The sequence below is a fragment of the Schistocerca cancellata genome, chromosome 11, assembly GCF_023864275.1.
Source record: "Schistocerca cancellata isolate TAMUIC-IGC-003103 chromosome 11, iqSchCanc2.1, whole genome shotgun sequence".
Lineage (NCBI taxonomy): Eukaryota > Metazoa > Arthropoda > Insecta > Orthoptera > Acrididae > Schistocerca > Schistocerca cancellata.
Genome location: NC_064636.1, coordinates 116,180,476 through 116,185,627, shown reverse-complemented (window position 1 = coordinate 116,185,627; position 5,152 = coordinate 116,180,476). Strand labels below are relative to the sequence as shown.

Below are 5,152 nucleotides of genomic sequence, written 5' to 3'. Positions count from 1 at the left end.
TGCATAAATTGCAGCCCTTTGATTGGGACTGGTAATATTAGGTAATAGTTCTTTTTGGGCCGCCTCTTTAATACACGCTGTAATAACATTAGAGACGATCGAACGCTCGTTACTCCCCAAAAACCTCCTCTTCCTCGTATTCTGCACATTTTCTTGCAATGCTAAACGATTATCCATCACTTCCGGATATCGAAGTACACAACGTTAATTCACTGACACTTTCAACTAAGATCCCACGAACAGAAACGACGTATATCACTGCACGCCGATCTACACTGTTAGACAGGCAGCGGGCAACAGATTTTGGGTGCCCCTGTAGGCCGGTGGCAGCGTTCTTCCGGGAAAGGCAACTTCCCCCCACCAAAAGCGCTGCTCGCTCTTCAGTTTACAGACAGACTATAACACTGCTCCATCATCTGCACAGTTCGTGCGAGCCGTAGTTCGGCAGACTGCCGCCTGGAGCAGTGAGGGAGCTGTCTCCAGCGGCGCCTGACCGGCCAGAATTGCTGCGCGGCCGGTTGCGTGGCGGCTCCTGCAGGCGCTGGGTGAGGGAAATGAACTGACGGCCGTGGGAAATGTAGAAAGCGGGAAAACTTCCTTTAGCGCGTTGTGATGTGAGGCTGAAGGTGCACGCTCCCCTGAGAGATACTACACTCCTGGAAATGGAAAAAAGCACACATTGACACCGGTGTGTCAGACCCACCATACTTGCTCCGGACACTGCGAGAGGGCTGTACAAGCAATGATCACACGCACGGCACAGCGGACACACCAGGAACCGCGGTGTTGGCCGTCGAATGGCGCTAGCTGCGCAGCATTTGTGCACCGCCGCCGTCAGTGTCAGCCAGTTTGCCGTGGCATACGGAGCTCCATCGCAGTCTTTAACACTGGTAGCATGCCGCGACAGTGTGGACGTGAACCGTATGTGCAGTTGACGGACTTTGAGCGCGGGCGTATAGTGGGCATGCGGGAGGCCGGGTGGACGTACCGCCGCATTGCTCAACACGTGGGGCGTGAGGTCTCCACAGTACATCGATGTTGTCGCCAGTGGTCGGCGGAAGGTGCACGTGCCCGTCGACCTGGGACCGGACCGCAGCGACGCACGGATGCACGCCAAGACCATAGGATCCTACGCAGTGCCATAGGGGACCGCACTGCCACTTCCCAGCAAATTAGGGACACCCAACAAATTAGGGACACTGTTGCTCCTGGGGTATCGGCGAGGACCATTCGCAACCGTCTCCATGAAGCTGGGCTACGGTCCCGCACACCGTTAGCCCTTCTTCCTCTCATGCCCCAACATCGTGCAGCCCGCCTCCAGTGGTGTCGCGACAGGCGTGAATGGAGGGACGAATGGAGACGTGTCGTCTTCAGCTATGAGAGTCGCTTCTGCCTTGGTGCCAATGATGGTCGTATGCGTGTTTGGCGCCGTGCAGGTGAGCACCACAATCAGGACTGCATACGACCGAGGCACACAGGGCCAACACCCGGCATCATGGTGTGGGGAGCGATCTCCTACATTGGCCGTACACCACTGGTGATCGTCGAGGGGACACTGAATAGTGCATGGTACATCCAAACCGTCATCGAACCCATCGTTCTACCATTCCTAGATCGGCAAGGGAACTTGCTGTTCCAACAGGACAATGCACGTCCACATGTATCCCGTGCCACCCAACGTGCTCTAGAAGGTGTAAGTCAACTACCCTGGCCAGCAAGATCTCCGGATCTGTCCCCCATTGAGCATGTTTGGGACTGGATGAAGCGTCGTCTCACGCGGTCTGCACGTCCAGCACGAATGCTGGCGCAACTGAGGCGCCAGGTGGCAATGGCATGGCAAGCCGTTCCATAGGACTACATCCAGCATCTCTACGATCGTCTCCATGGGAAAATAGCAGCCTGCATTGCTGCGAAAGGTGGATATACACTGTACTAGTGCCGACATTGTGCATGCTCTGTTGCCTGTGTCTATGTGCCTGTGGTTCTGTCAGTGTGATCATGTGATGTATCTGACCCCAAGAATGTGTCAATAAAGTTTCCCCTTCCTGGGACAATGAATTCACGGTGTTCTTATTTCAATTTCCAGGAGTGTAGTTTGTTTTGTAACAGCAGCATTCCAAGTATGGGAAAGGAATGATTTCACATGTTTCTTCGATTCAGTTTAACTAAACATAATTCAATACCCTGAAGCGCCAAAGAACCTGGTATAGCACTCCCTCGTGAGGCCACGAGTGGCCTACCGGGACCATCCGACCACCGTGTCATCCTCGGTGGTGGATGGGGATAGGAGGAATGTGGGGTCAGCACACCGCCCACCCGGTCGCTATGATGGTATTCTTGACCGAAGCTGCTACTGTTCGGTCGAGTAGCTCCTCAATTGGCATCACGAGCCTGAGTGCACCCCTAAAAGTGGCAACAGCGTATGGCGGCCTGGATGGTCACCCATCCAACTGCTGACCACACCCGACAGCGCTTAACTTCGGTGATCTCACGAGAACCGGTGTATCCACTGCGGATAGGCCGTTGCCCCAAAGAAACTGGTATAGTCATGTGTATTCAAATACAGAGATATGTAAACAGACAGGAGACGGCACTGCTGCCAGTAACGCCTACATAATACAATAAGTGTGTAGCGCAGTTGTCAGATCGGTTATTGCAGCTAAGAGGGTTGTACCAAAAGTAAGGTTACCAATGAGCTACAACCTCGAGGGAAGGTGCTAGGCTAAGTCCGACAACAGTCCCGTCGCAATGGTTTCCCCCACTCTCCAGCCCTCCCGTTCACGATTCGCTACGTCACTCATTGTTGGATAGGCAGCCATCAGAGGTGGAAGCCTTAAAATTGCCGCTCCCGCCAACTGCGAGGTTCACGCAGTAATCCGGTTTCTCCACCCAAGGAAGTTACTGCTGTGGAGATTCATCGGCAGTTGACTGAGGTTTATGGTTAAGAGTGCATGTCTGTTCAGCACATCCCCAAATTGTGCAGGGCTTTTGCTGGGGGTCCCACGGAAGTTCACGATGAAGAATGGAGTGGGCCCTACATGTCAGCAGGGAACTGTAAAAGCTGGTGGAGGCTGTGTAATGGTGTGGAGTGTGTGCAGTTTTGAGTGTTATGGGACCCCGATATGACTCTGACAGATGACATGCATGTAAGAATTCTCTCTGATCATCTGCGTCCATACAAATCCATTATTCATTCTGACGGGCAATTCCAGTAGGACAATGTGACACCACACACATCCAGGATTGCTACAGAGTGGCTCCAGAACCACTCTTCTGAGTTTAAACACTTCGGCTGCCCACCAAACTCCCCAGGCATTAACGTTACTGAGCATATCAGGGATGCCTTGCAACGTGCTGTTCAGAAGAGATCTCCACCCCTCTCGTACTCTTACAGATTTGTGAGCAGCCCTGCAGAATTCATTGTATCAGTTCCCTCCAGCACTACTTCAGACATTAGTCGAGCGAATGGCACGTCATGTTGTGGCATTTCTGCATGCTCACAGGGATCCTACACAAATTAGGCAGGTGTACCAGCTTCTTTGGCTCTTCAATGTAAGTCGAATGTAGATAACAGGAGCACGACGTGATGTAAGTGCTGCCACCAGTGTGACATTGTAATTAAACATGGAAAGTATTTGTATACACAGAGGTGTGAGATCACATTCTAACTGTATAACTTATATGACAGACTGAGCGAGGTGGCGCAGCGGTTAGCACACAGGACTCGCATTCGGGAGGATGACGGTTCAATCCCGTCTCCGGCCATCCTGATTTAGGTTTTCCGTGATTTCCCTAAATCGTTTCAGGCAAATGCCGGGATGGATCCTTTGAAAGGGCACTGCCAATTTCCTTCCCAATCCTTCCCTAACCCGAGCTTGTGCTCCGTCTCTAATGACCTCGTTGTCGACGGGATGTTAATCACTAACCACCACCTTATATGACAGTAATTTGAGTATGGTGCAGCTTACACTAGTGTAACATGGCACCACATACACTACTAGCCAATAGTTTCCAGTAATTAGATAATTTAGGGGACTTGTTCGAACAGTTAACGTTAGTAATGCTGGGTGATGCGTTAGACAACTGCCGATATACCCGAGTTTGTTTCTTAAAGGAGGCTGGATGTTCATGTTTCGAAATACATGATGCTGTGAAAAATGTCGACCGCATTCTTGTAAGCTGTCTGAATATTTTATATGCCATGAGATGAGGAACAAAAGGTTGAGAGACAGTAGTGGTGTTCATTGATAATAGAGTATTTTTCAGTTGTTATTGAACTTCTACATAAATTGCATATGAAATATTTTACAGATTGAACCTCTGACATTACTTTTCAGATATATTCTGTTTTTGCAGTTTTTGTGGTGTTAGCAGAGTAATTAGCTGCACCAAAAGATGAGGAGTACAAAGTAATGGAGAAAGGATTAAATTTTCTTATATTCTTTATTTTAAATATTGAAAAAATGTATGTACCTAGTTTCATGTCCCTTAGTACCATATATCAGTGTTGCGTTAGCATCTCCACCAACTGCTGCTTATTGTTCTGCCTGGCGAGGTCCAGGGGGGTCCTTCCGCCGTCGTCCCTGACCCCCCTGTTGGCCCCCACCTCCAGCAGCGCAGCCGCCGCTACTGTGTGGCCATTGATTGCAGCCCCGTGGAGCGGCGTCCACCCCGATTCACCCCTAGCGTTGGGGTCGGCGGAGGCTGCCAGCAGCCGCCACACCACAGCCGCGTGGCCGTGGTACGCGGCCCAGTGCAGAGGTGTGTAGTTCCAGCTCGTCCTGACGTCCACCTCCGCACCAGCTCCCACCAGACAGCTCACCGCCTTCAGGTGCCCCCTGTATGCTGCCCAGTGCAGGGCCGTCCAGCTGTCCCTGCCCCTCGCCCCCGTGTTCGCTCCTGCCGCCAGCAACGCATGCAGCTGCTCTAGCGCCCCCTCCTTAGCTGCCTCTATCAGCCTCCTTCCTTTCTCCTCTCCAGAAAGGGTCCTGCACAAAACACTGACATTCATACTCTCTACTATGAACATACACACACCAGATAAAGGAACTGAGATGTGAAACTGCGAGCAGTTCTGAACACATTTCTGCCTAGCGGTAACTTACAAATCTAGAAATCACCCATGCATGCTACAGATTAATCAATGCAAAAC

General features: G+C 51.3%; 1 pseudogene; it reads right to left on the bottom strand.

Moving 5' to 3' along the window:
* Positions 1-2,410: 2,410 nt before the first annotated feature.
* LOC126109032 (5S ribosomal RNA) lies at positions 2,411-2,528 on the bottom strand (annotated as a pseudogene).
* Between the last annotated feature and the right edge of the window lie 2,624 nt (positions 2,529-5,152).